Source organism: Myotis daubentonii, chromosome 2 (assembly GCF_963259705.1).
Source record: "Myotis daubentonii chromosome 2, mMyoDau2.1, whole genome shotgun sequence".
Classification (NCBI taxonomy): Eukaryota; Metazoa; Chordata; class Mammalia; order Chiroptera; family Vespertilionidae; genus Myotis; species Myotis daubentonii.
This window is the reverse complement of record NC_081841.1, coordinates 194,994,189-195,007,383: the sequence shown is the minus strand read 5'-3', so window position 1 is coordinate 195,007,383 and position 13,195 is coordinate 194,994,189. Positions and strand designations below refer to the sequence as shown.

General features: G+C 43.8%; 1 protein-coding gene, 1 long non-coding RNA gene and 1 pseudogene across 2 annotated transcripts in view; 2 read left to right on the top strand and 1 right to left on the bottom strand.

Annotated features, from left to right (window-relative positions):
• Positions 1-13,195, bottom strand: part of SH2D4A (SH2 domain containing 4A) — a 482,539-nt gene that overhangs the window by 256,080 nt on the left and 213,264 nt on the right. The gene's annotated exons all lie outside the window — the stretch shown is intronic.
• Positions 8,012-9,444, top strand: LOC132228592 (keratin, type II cytoskeletal 8-like; annotated as a pseudogene).
• LOC132228596 (uncharacterized) overlaps positions 10,990-13,195 on the top strand; it is a 61,765-nt gene continuing 59,559 nt past the window's right edge. The window contains exons 1-2 of the long non-coding RNA XR_009451386.1: positions 10,990-11,297; positions 11,650-11,746. This is a non-coding gene — a long non-coding RNA (uncharacterized LOC132228596). The remainder of the gene's footprint in view (positions 11,298-11,649; positions 11,747-13,195) is intronic.

Here is a 13,195-nt window from a genome sequence, read left to right as displayed (position 1 = left end):
TTGGATCATCGCAGATGTCAGAAGCTTCACAGGGAAAATAGAATGAGCTGCTGGGCGGTGGGGTGCCTCCTTTTCACCACCTGAAAGTCCAAATCACTCTAGTAGTGCTGAAGTGAAAAGATTGTCCGAGGGCATGGGAGAACATGGCGGCCCTGGCTGAGAAACCTTCCTCCTCTCCTTGGCCTTCCCTTCCGGCTGGCTCTTGGGAAGAGAATATCTTAGGGAAACAATGAAGGAATTTGCTAGGTGTGGAGGGGGCATCCAGGTGTTTGAGGGGTTGGAGGAAGCTTTGTGTCTGAAGTATGTTTGTTGTCAAGGAAAAAATGTTTTAAAAATTATATTTTATTGATCTCAGAGAGAAAAGGAGAGGGAAAGAGCAATAGAAACATCAATGATGAGAGAGAATCATTGATTGGCTGCCTCCTGCATGCCCCCCTCTGGGGATCAAACCCACAACCAGGGCATGTGCCCTGACCAGAAATCCAACTGGGACCTCCTGGTTCCTAGGTCGACACTCAACTGCTGAGCCACACTGGCCGGGATATCATGGAAAATTTTTTATCCCAGTTACAAAATATAAGGAGTGCTCCCCAAAAGTGGCCTGGCAGAATCACAGAGTTGGAAGGAGTCTTAGAATTTGACTAGTCCAAACCTTTAATTTTACCAAAGAGGAAACAGATTTAAGGAGAAATGGCTTGCCCAAGTTTACAGTTACGGGCACAATCAAGTCTGTTGATGTGTGGCCATTTCTGTTCTTGCTCTACCTGGCTGTAATCCCCTACCTTCCACCATCACTTCATTAACGACCTTCTCTGCTGCTTCCAAGCAAAAGATCAGCCTTCAGACTAGTAAATGCAGTTGTTTGATGCAGAGTTTTTTTAAAGTCATCAGAGGTCTGAGTCAGCAAATAATGATCTATAGCATCAATCCCATCATCCCCTGTGTCTAGCAGAGGGAGAGAAGTTTACTTTCAGGAGCTCAAACTAGGTTTATATCCTAGGCCCACGCCTGAGATGGTGGATGACACTAAGCAAGTATTTAACCTCTTTGAACTTCAATATCATCGTTTTAAAAATGGAGGATCATAATAGTACCCATCTCTTGGGTTCCTTAGGTGAGGATTGAATCAGCTAGTCAGTTAGATTGGGGTCTGGTGTATAGTAAGTCCCCAATAAATGCTAATTATTGTTATTACTACTATGAGGGTAGTTAGAACTATTTCTGTCAAAAATTGTAAGGAAATAAGAAAAATATTTTTTAAGGGAGAGATTGGTGCTCAGAAACACTTTCCTGGGATTGGAAAACCTGAACTTCCAGCAATCAGAAATCTTTTATGGGACTATTGTAGCTTTTTTCCCTGTAGCTTTACATCCAATGGCTATCTTAATTACCTCCAAATTTCAACTGTTACTTATTTAAAATTTTTTTTCCTGATTTTAGTCTCTCTACTCAGTAATTTTTATAGCTTTGTTGAGGTATAATTGATATACAATAAACTCAGTATACAAAACAATTTGATTAGTTTTGATATACACATGAAACCATCACCAAAATCAAGACAATGAACACATGTATCACCAGGAAAATTTCATGTCCCTTTTGGGAATCTTGCCATCCTACCCCTTCTGGTCCCTCCTGGCCCCTCCCAACCCTCCACTCCCATTCATAGGCAAAACTCATTTGCTAGAATTTATATAAATGAAATCATACAGTATGCTTGCTATTTGTCTGTCTTTTTTCACTCAGCATAATTACCATCCATGTTGACCTGTGTACAAATAGTTCATTTATTTTTATTGCTCAGTACTCCCAAACTGGCCATAGTATGGAGTGAAAATAATTTTTAAATAATTAAAAATATTTATTGATTAAATATGTTTCCTGTTCTTCCCCCTCCCTCTATTTCATTGTTAATCCGTATACATAGTAAAGAATATACAGCAATTGTAGGTCCCCTGAGAATAACACCCACTTATATTCCATATGCATATTTTTAAAATGGTGTCTATAAGCAATATTACTATTTATTTGAATGTTGAGATTAATTTTTTTCTGTCTTGTTGGCTCTCAGTATAAAGAAAGCATCCTTCCATTGGCCTCATCCAATGAATTGACTCAAATTCAATTGCATAAATATTTATACATAGTTTTCATTTGCATGGTGAAATATTTATTCTGCTCAGTCCTTTTTTGAAATTGTAGACAGTGTGTTCCCAATTCCCTCTCAGCTGGAGCATAACATGAAATAAACTAAAAAATTGATACAGCAAAAGTAATACATTTGCAAGATAATGAGAGATCATTTGGGAGGCAAGTCCATTTTTGTAATGATTTTTTTTGCCAACATCATAGTATCTTTCAACTATTGACATTCCTGCATCTGGGAAGGAAGAGGATAAAAGTTCCCATTCAAAATGCCTGTTCAAGTTTGGTTAAAGATTTAATTTCTTCATCTATCACCATGTCACCAGCCCTATGAATACTATAGATCATGCCTCAGTGCCAGAAGTACGGAGACTTGGCAGTGTAGAGGGTAGCATTTAGCCAGAGGGAATCATAAAGAAGACCGAGAAAACAAACATTACCCATTCTGCATCTCAAACTTGTGTCCTGGGCAATTGTCCTGAGTGCACTCTACCCAAGAAGCCTGGGAATGCAGGAGTTGAAAAATAGCCCGTAATGGAGATGTATATACTGACCTTAAAGATGCTGCAAGGATTCTAGTGGCAATAGATTTTTATGGAGAACAATAAAAAGTAAGTGCAGTTTCTGTATTGGAAGATAACTTGGAGATTATTTGGTCCACACTTTTATGTTGCAGGTGACTTGCCCAAGGTCAAACAATAACTCACTGGCAGTACTGGGACTCGATCTGGTATTTATGAACCACACACTTGTGCCCTTCCTTGTTGCTACTTCTGTTCTGTTGGAGCTGGTCTGTTGGTGTGTAGGGTGTTGGAATACATGATTTGTTCTTGTTGGGCACCCCATGTAAAGGCCCCTTTTGCCTGGGACATTGTATCCTTGATGAGCTGTTCTTGAGATTATGTCTTCTTTGGGGTGAGTTTACTTTGCTGAATGGAAAGTTGTGCATGCTTGATTCTACCAGCCAGCTATGTGTCAGAAAGACCATGACAAGATGTAACACTGGTTTAATGGATAAACTCATGGTTTTGATTGTCAAATGATTCCTGTCATCAAGTAGTCTGGTAAAATCTTTCTACTCAGAAAAGACATAATTTTATTCTTATAAGAGCTTGTACTATTTTTAAGCTCCCCTTTCCAAGTCTTAACATCTAAGTCTAAATGCTGTAACATAGCCCATCTGTAACATATCTTCTCACACACAGGGATTCTCAGTGGGGGTGGGAAGACAACGGATAAAGATATCTTCTTTTACTGAAATCACTGATTTAGTCCAACGCCTTTATTTTTCAGATCTGGAAGTGGAGACTCAGAAGTTATAGACTTGTCTAAAGTCTTATAGTAAAGCATTTAAGATGATGTCTTAGTCAGTTTGGGCTGCTATAACAAAACACCATAAACTGGGTAGTAGCACAAATTTATTTCTCACAGTTCTGGAGACTGGAAATCCAAGATGATGGTGTGAGCATGGCCGGGTTCTGGTGAGAGCCCTCTTCTGGGTTGCAGACAGCTGACATGTCTTTGTATCCTCACATGGAGAAAAAAGAATTAGCTAGCCCTCTGGCCTCCTCTTCTAAGGACACTAATTCCAGTCATGGGGCCTCCACCCTCATGACAGAATTAGATCCCAAAGACCCTACCCTCCAAATATCATCACATTGGGTCTAGAATTTCAACATATGAGTTTGGAGGGGACACAGTCAGTCCATAACAGATGAACACCCAATATCTTGTTCTGCACAGGATTATCTGTAGCAAATCTCTCTGAAACACTGTTCATGCCTCATTAGCATCTGTGATGATACCTAGCATGTGTCAAGCAGCTGCAATATCTAATAGGAGCAGGGCTGGCCAGAAGAATTTATTGGGAGAGGGTATCTCATAAACTGAACAATTGCATGTGAGTGTAACTGTGACACTGCAGACTGTACTGGGAAATAGCTTTCTTTTATGGAGGTGCATCAATTGTCTGTATCTTAACGGATTTAGGAGAACAATTGGGTTATTGGTCTCACGACCAATGGCAAACAGAGCAATTTAGTTTCTCTTCAAGAGACTATTGCTCTGTTCCTCTCCAATCCAAATCAGACTGTCTTTCTTTATGCTCTAACAGCATGTAATTTGTATCTCTATTTAGCAGGTGAGTCATTTCCTCCTTCATCATGTTAGTGGTTCCCATGTTGATAATGTGGAGATGATTCAAAGAGGAAACTCACAGGAACACCCCCCACCCCCCGCATTGCCTAGCTTGGGAGGCACTGGATAAATCTTTGGAGTATAAGGGAAAATTATTTGATACCCTTAAAGGTAATAAACCCATACATTTTAAAAGAGACCTCATATAATTTAGTAGTAAGATAATTTTGTTCATAGTCTCGATAGTTCTGCTAATAGTATCTGAGATTATCCCCATTCACCAGAGTAAGAAATTGAAGGGAAGAAGTAATAGTTACCTGCACTGGAAGGATTAGGAATGAGAAACAGATATCTTCTCGTTTGGTCTGCTTCTGTTCACATGAGACCAGGACACAGAGACCCTGTTTTTCATTTCACAGAATAACAGAGAACAACATTTTGGGGGAAGAACGCATGGCTTTTAAAGTTAGTTGTGCCCTAAAACCTACTGTTTTCAGTAACATTATTTAATGTGGAAGGAACGTGGTCAAGAATATAGTAACGTGTGATTTGTAATGTGTAGCATCGGAGAGCACTTTCTTTTCGGAAACATATTCTTGAGAAAGATAATTTTGGAAGTTGGCTACACAGTTCCTGACCCCAATCCTGCTCTGTCTTCCAGTGCCAGAACAAAGAGGACGCCATTGATTTATACAAATAAAAAAACATTACCATCAAGATTTAAAAGCACACATGTTATTATCTACATGTGCACAGAGAAAGTCTCACGAGGCAGCTTCAGTTGGCAGACACTTATCTAGTCTCTTAGTGCTTTTCATTTATTCTTTGGGGCACACTGATGATGAAAGGCTTTTTTAGTCTTCCCTCCTCATTTTTCACATTTCAGGAACCAATGTGTCTCACATATGGTTTAGATTAAGCCTTGGAACTTACAAGGCACCTGGATGGGTATTGTCGCACCATTGGGCCAATTGTGTTTTTGAAGTTCCTTGGAGATGAAAATGCTGGGAACCTTCCCTTATTATGCACATTGAGTAGAACCGGTTCCTAGACTGTTCAACTGTTCTTGATCTCAGTGTCCTCATTTTCAGCTGCTCTTTTCAATAGTTGACTTTTGGTAGTCCTCTTTTAGCATGATGACAGCTGACTAGAATTTCAACATATGAGTTTGGAGGGGACACAGTCCACAACAGATGAACACCCAATATCTTGTTCTGCACAGGATTATCTGTAGCAAATCTCTCTGAAACACTGTTCATGCCTCATTAGCATCTGTGATGATACCTAGCATGTGTCAAGCAGCTGCAATATCTAATAGGAGCAGGAGTGCTGCTAATAGATGTATGACAAACTCTGTTGCTGTGGGGTGGATGCCGCAGACTTCCTGACCTTTAGAATCCCAACTGGAACTTTTCCAAAACCCAAGTATGTGATTTTCCATGGACATTCTCCAAGTCACTCTCATGCACATCTTGCTTTCTCTCGCTACTGTAACTAGTAGTTTTACTATAACTAAAACTCAGAAGCTCCTCTATCATCCTCACTCTCTGTGCCAGTCTCTCGAGAACACATTGGGCATCAGATGACGGGAGAGGGGACCTCAGACCTGGATACAAGTATTTAGACTGAGGGAATGTTACTGAGAACTATTTTTTTTGAATTGGACAAAGCAAGGTACTATATCTACTCTGTGTACCATCCGTTGCTTTGCTGGATTTAGTTTGCATTTTTAGCACATTCTTATTGTCTATTTCTTTGATACTCAGGAAGACTTGACCAAGAGTGTGCTTTTGTCACTGTGATTTCTTATGAAGAATGAGGGATTCAGGAGATTGGGGAGGGTCTGTGTTCCCACGGCCTCAGTGGCAGTCTCTGCCAAGTTACCACGTTTAATGAAGCCAGCACCTACCTCTGTTAGGGAATCACTCTCGAGGACTAGCACCTGTAGATAAGGCAGTGTTGCATAATAGAGAAAGTAAAGGCTTGTTTTCCTTTTTCTTTTTAGAGTTTAGGCTTATTTATTTACTAGAGGCCTGGTGCATGGATTTGTGCACTGGTGGGGTCCCTCAGCCTGGCCTGTGCCCTCTCACAATCTAGGACCCCTCAGGGGATGTTAGACTGCCAGTTTTGGCCCGATCCCCAGAGGCCTGCAGGAATCAGCCAAAACCCGCAGTCTGACATCCCCTGAGGGATGTAGTAGTGGGCCAAGCAGCAGGCAGCCAGGGAGGAGCCCAAGCCCTGGAACTGGACTGCTCCTGCTCATCCCGTCCCCCTGCACCTGCTGCCACCACTGCTTGCTGCCACAGAGTCCGGAGAGGCTCGCTCCGCCTCAGCTGTCCTCACTAGCCATGAGCTAGCTAGGTGGTGCTCCCACTGTGGGAGCGCACTGACCACCAGGGGGCAGCTCCTGCATTAAGCGTCTGTGTTGAGCGTCTGTGTTGGTGGTCAGTGCACATCATAGCGACCGGTCATGGTTGCATAGGCTTTTATATAGATTTATTTATCTTCATTTGTTGAAATTATTACAGATATTCCCCTTTTGTCCCTCATTGACTCTCCACTCTATACCCCCCTTTCTCATGCCTTCACCACACTATTATCTGTGTCCCTGAGCTATGCATATATGCATATAAGTTCCCCAGTTAATCTCTCCCCACCTACACCCCCCCTCCCTTCCCTCTGAGATTCGTCAGTCTGTTCCACGCTTCTGTGTCTCTGGATCTATTTTGTTCATGAGCTTACATTAGATTCCACATACGAGTGAAATCATGTGATACTTTTCTTTCTATGACTGGTTTATTTAGCTTAGCATAATGCTCTCCAGGTCCCTCCATGCTGTCTCAAAGGATAAGAGATTCTTCTTTTTTATGGCTGCATAGTATTCCATGGTATAAATGTATCACAGCTTTGTTATCCACTCATCTATTGATGGGAGCTTAGGTTTTGAAGTCAGAAAAATCCCGGTTTTACCATATACTAGTTGGGAAGGTTTCCTAACACCTTTGAGCCTCACGTTCCCCATTTGTAAAATGTGAATATTATGCATGTATCCATAGCATTGTTGTGGGGGTCAAATAAGTTCATATGTAATGCAGCTAGCACAGTGTATGGAACATGATAGGTGTGCAGTTGAGGTTTCTTCCCTTTCTTCTAATGGGGGATGTGTCCAGCTGAATACACCCACGTGTCCTTAGCATGTGGTTCACCTTCAGGAATCCTCCCACAGTGACCTCTAGGGGAGTCCTGTCAGTGGTTCTGCCTTCCTCTCTCTTTCCTTTTTCCATTTCTAGCTTGAGATGATGACCTTCTTGGGGAACATGATGTGTGTAACCGCTAAGGAGACCATGTACTTCCCAGAGCCAAGGATCAAACTTTTAATAAGTTCTTTAGTAGGAAAAGAGGGAGGAGCTGAGCCATCCTGTGGCTCTTCACCTGCAGTTCGGCATTCCTAGGACCAGACTCTTGGAGGCTGGATGAATGTAAACGACAGTGTGTAGATAAAAAACTAAAGCTTTCTCTTCAAGTTTTTGGTGTGAGAAGAACAAATTAGATTATTAATAATCATGTGGAGGTATGAGCTGAAAGTCTACTTAGTTTCATTATTAAAACAAGAGTGGTTTGGACAAGCAGCTTTTTGGCTTCTTCTCGAATCTCTGTCTGGTTCATCCTTCTCGCTTCCACTCCAGCCTCCACCAGGTCCACAAAGGCGACCCAGAAGACCTACAAGGTGTCCACCTCTGGACCCCAGGGGCCTTCAGCAGCCGCTGGTACTCCAGTGCACCGGGCACTCGCATCAGCTCCTCGTCTGTCCTTTTCCCGTGTGGGCAGTAGCTACTGAGGTGGCCTGGGCACCAGCATGAGTCTGGCCGGGGGTTACAGTGGGCTGGGGGTATGGGGAGCATCACAGCTGTCCAAGTGAACCAGAGCCTGCTAAGCCCCCTGAAGCTGGAGGTAGACCCCAACATCCAGGCCGTGCACAACCAGGAGAAGGAGCAGATCGAGACCATCAACAACAAGTTTGCTTCCTTCATCAATAAGGTGCGGAGCCTGGAGCAGCATAAGATTCTGGAGACCCAATGGAACCTCCTGCAGCAGCAGAGGACGACTCTCAGTAACATGGACAACATGTTTGAGAGCTACATCAACAACCTTCGACGGCAGCTGGACACGCTGGGTCAGGAGAAACTGAGGCTGGAAGCAGAATTTGGCAACATGCAGGGACTGGTGGAGGACTTGGAGAATAAGCACGAGGAGGAGATCAGCAAGCGCACAGAGATGGAGAATGAATTTGTCCTCATCAAGAAGGATGTGGATGAAGCTTACATGAACAAGGTAGACCTGGAGTCCCGCCTGGAAGGGCTGACCAATGAGATCAACTTCTACAGGCAGCTGTATGGAGAGGAGATTCGTGAACTGCAGTCCCAGATCTCCGACACATCTCTGGTTCTGTCCATGGACAACAACCACTCTCTGGACCTCAGTGGCATCATCGCTGAGGTCAAGGACCAGTACGAGGACATCGCCAACCGCAGCCAGGCTGAGGCTGAGACCATGTACCAGATCAAGTATGAGGAGCTGCAGCACAGGCTGGGAAGCACAGGGATGACCTGCATCGCACGAAGACTGAGATTTCTGAGATGAACTGGAACATCAGCCGACTCCAGGCTGAGATCGAGGGCCTCAAAGGCCAGAGGGCTTCCCTGGAGGCTGCCATCGCTGATGCCAAGCAGCGTGGGGAGCTGGCCGTCAAGGATGCTCAGTCCAAGGTGGCTGAGCTGGAGGCCGCTCTGAGAAACGCCAAGCGGGACATGGCCCGGCAGCTGCGCGAGTACCAGGAGCTCATGAATGTCAAGCTACCTACCGCAAGCTGCTGGAGGGCAAGGAGAACCCGCTGGAATCAGGGATGCAGAACGTGCGTCTCCACACCAGGAACACCAGCGGCTACTCGGGGGGGCTGAGGACCCCATCTATGGGAACCTCAACTATGGCCTGGGCTTCCAGGCCAACTTGGGCTCTGGCGGGAGCTCTGGCTGCTTCATCCGCACCAGCTCCTCCAAGATGGTGGTTGCGAAGAAGATTGAGACCCGCGATGGGAAGCTGGCGTCTGAGTCATCTATGTCCTTCCCAAGTGAATGATGACTGCGGGCCCTCCTGTCCTCCAAGCCTTGGGAAAGGAGCTGTGCCCGGAAGCTGCGGGCCCAGGAAGCCCGCCTGAGGCTCACCCTTGGGGTGGGGGAGTTTACTGCCTGGGGGACTGCCTCTTTCCCGTGCCCCCAGCTAAGAGCCAAAACAAGTGTTGTTTTTTTCTCCCCAAAATAAAGTCTCAAATGGCTCTTCCAACTCTAAAGAGAAAGAAAGAAAGAAAGAAAGAAAGAAAGAAAGAAAGAAAGAAAGAACGAAAGAAAGAAAGAAAGAAAGAAAGAAAGAAAGAAAAAGAAAGAAAGAAAGAAAGAAAGAAAGAAAGAAAGAAAGAAAGAAAGAAAGAAAACAAGAGTGGTTTGGAATAATGGGGATTTCACCCCGCTTTTATTTAGACGGCAAAGAAAATTTATTAAGGATATCAAGGAAGACCATGCTGGCGACTTAGCCTCCAAAGCTGCCCCCTGCATGCTAAAAGACGGACAAGAAAATTTAAGTGGCTGAGCATAAGACGAGGAGATGGAAAGCCAAGTTATAAACTCATTTCAACCCTTGGCCTGCAGGCTCTGGGGTAACATTTGTTGTCAAGGATGGAAAACAACTCAGATGCGGGTCCATGTGATTATTCTACTTTGGCATTGCTGCCTTTCTGCCAACTACAATTCCATTTAGACATAGATTAATTAGCCAGCGGGAGGGAAGTGCGCTCTGGGAGATCAAAGCCAGAAGGGGCAGGCTGCAGCTGCAGCCTGTAGAGGGCGCTGCCAGGGGCTGGAGAGAACCCACTGGGCCCACCCACTGGAACAGGAAAGCCACAGGATACTGGGGGCAGTGTGTGGATACCCGTGGACTCCAAGCCTCTATAGCGATGCACCTCATTCTCCTGCTGACCTTGTTAATGGCACTGCCTCAGAGAACACCTCCAAACTGAGGTGAAGGAAGACACAAAATGTGACAGGTCAGCTTCAGCCTCCTGGAGGTTGTCCCCATGAAGAAAGGGCTAGTGGCTGCAGGCCTGAGTGGGTTCAGTCTCTCCCTTTGGCCGTGTGTCAACATGCTGCACCTTTTTTAATTCTTGCAGTAAAACGGGCACAGTAGTTCTTTCTTTCGCTATTACTTGAAATAGAAAGACAGGTGAGATAAAATCTGAAAACTCTTGGGAAAGACGGGCTCTGCGGTAATTAACTGAAGATAGCATGATTAACACATTGAGCAGGAGGGCGCAATCCCTTTTCCAGGATATTTCCCTTGCTGTTGCTTCCAGAGTGCCTCGCTTGTTATCTCTTTTCCATCTGTTTTTTATCTTCCTTGACACATCTATGTCCTCCAGTGGAATTCCTTCGAGGCCGGGCTGGTGTGGGGGCACATGGTGTGGCCGAATCTCTCCTGCCTCATTCTGCTGGGAAGACAGGAGGGCGTTTGGCCCGGGGCCGGGCGGGCGGGCGGGGTTGGGGCTGCTGTCCGCTGCCCCGCGGGGCCGGCGTGCACGCCCACCCAGCCTGGAGCGGAGCTGAGCTCCTCCGCAGCAGCGGCGGCGGGGGCAGCGGGGGCTGCGCTGGGCCAGGCGGAGCGGCCGCGCTGCGGGCTGGTCCTGGGAATCTGGCTCTCCTGTCCGCCTCCGGATTCTTTCAGGACGTGCGCTCCCTTTCCTTCCCCCGTGGAAAACTTCCAGGAGGGCTTGCTGTTTTTTTTAAATGATTGCATAGAACCATCAGACAAAACCCTGGTGCGCCGAGCGCGGTCCTTTCAGAGGGGGCAGCACTTCAGCTCCTGCCCCACCTGGCAGCCGGGGCCCCAGTGCCGCTCCAGCCGCGGAGCCAGCGGCCGGAGTTGGGTAGGACGCAGCGCGGGCGGCGGGCACGGTTCTTTCTTGCGAGGTTTGCTCTTTCCCTCTCCTGTTTTTTTTTTTAATGTTCTTTATCAAGTAAATATGCGTCCTCCGCTTTGCTTTTACGCACACTTCTTCATGGCTTTCACTATTTATTACACCTTGATTCTGTGAGTTTTTCTTTCTTTCTTTTTTTTTTTTTAAACAAGTGCTTCTTATTTTACCCGTTAAGATAGGGAAGGGAGAAATACCACTCTAATTTTGGGGGCAATACTTTATGCATTGTATTTTAAATCCTAAGTGATTTAAAATGTTACCACCTACATTTAAGACATGGAAATTCACAGGGGCTACCTCCCATTTCTTTTCTTTATTTTATTTTGTATTTTTTTGTATTTTAGAGTCCTTTCCATTTCAAGCAGAGAAGCCGAAGTATTTTTACCCAGTAGAGGAATGATGTAGTTCCACCCAGAACCTTCTTTTCTTATATGCTTCCAGGTAAGTGAGTCTGTTAATCATACATTACTTAAGAAATGAGCTTTGCATGGTTTGATTGAACTCAGTATTCTGGCTATGTTTGAAATATGTTAATTTCATTTCTCTCTCCATAGTTTGATGAATAGCAAATTATTTAAAGATATGATTACTTTTTCAATGTAATGAAATTACTTGGCTGCTTTGAATCCTTTTATTCATTTTGTAAAGCCATGTAATCTACATTTGACTTTACCAACTTCTTCAGAATTTCTCTCTTCCCAAAGTGGCAAATGACTTAAACCAATCATGTACTTAGAAGAACGACATGATTCTTTAAAAAAATCTGTTCACTTGAATAGGAACATTTGTTCTCCTTTTGGAAGTTGTGACAGAATATTAAGTTTTCTCAAATATTTAGCCCATCATTTTTGACCATGCCACACAATAATAATTTAAATAAAATGGCTTAGGAAATTGAAGAATGATCATCCTTTCTAACCTAACATCAGAGGGGTATACTTTCTAGAACTCTGGGAGACTCGTCCCCTAATGGATTACATGGTTGGTTTTAGTGTGGGGACCAGTGTAAATCTCTGGAACGTTGCTTTAGTTCTGCTCTTGTAACCAGTAATTTTGTGTTTCTCTGCAATAAGATATTTTATTACATTTGGCAAAACTAAACTTTTAAAAAAAGGAACCTTGGGGACATCATAGATGTTGAAATGCAGCAGCATGAATTGGGAAGTTATAAATATGGTTCTTATTTTCAGCAGAGCAAACCTTTCTTGGTTTTCTTCAGAAATTAGTCAATAGACATCATAGTGAAAATAGGTAAGCTGTGCTCAGCATGTACTTATCACCAAGAAAACTCCCTTCGCTCTTCCTCTTCATTTAACAAGCTTCTATGGAGGTTTTGTTCATGATTTTGTATTTGTTTTCACTTGTTACACTGGTTATGATTAAAACGTGGAAGTCAAAACATTTGATTTTGTATTAATGAAGTGCTTTGTACTAAAACAATAGAGTATGAGGAGTTTAAAAGGGCTTGCGTCTGAGTTGCTAATAATAGAAAAATAAAAACAACCTTGGCCAGAGGTTAATAATACACGCAAAAATAACCAAAGAATAATTTTTCACAAATTCTTTTCTGAGTAGAAGGTCAGGAGGTTAAGACTGAGTGATTCAGGGCCAACCTGTGGGGCATATGGAAGTGCTCTAATTTTAGGTTTTGTGATCTTTAATGTTTTTATAAATGACTTGGATGATGTATAAGAGAACAATGTCATTAGAATACAATGTAGACTATAATTATTAAAACCTTGAGATAACTGTATGAAAGAACCAAAGTAAACTATTGAGGTCTACTTTGGCCAATGCAAAGTTAAAGGATGTTTGTGCTCTAATATGAAGCTATTAGAGTAGCAAGACAGGAAACGCTTGTGGGGGGCGGGTGGGAAGTAAAAGGGCAGG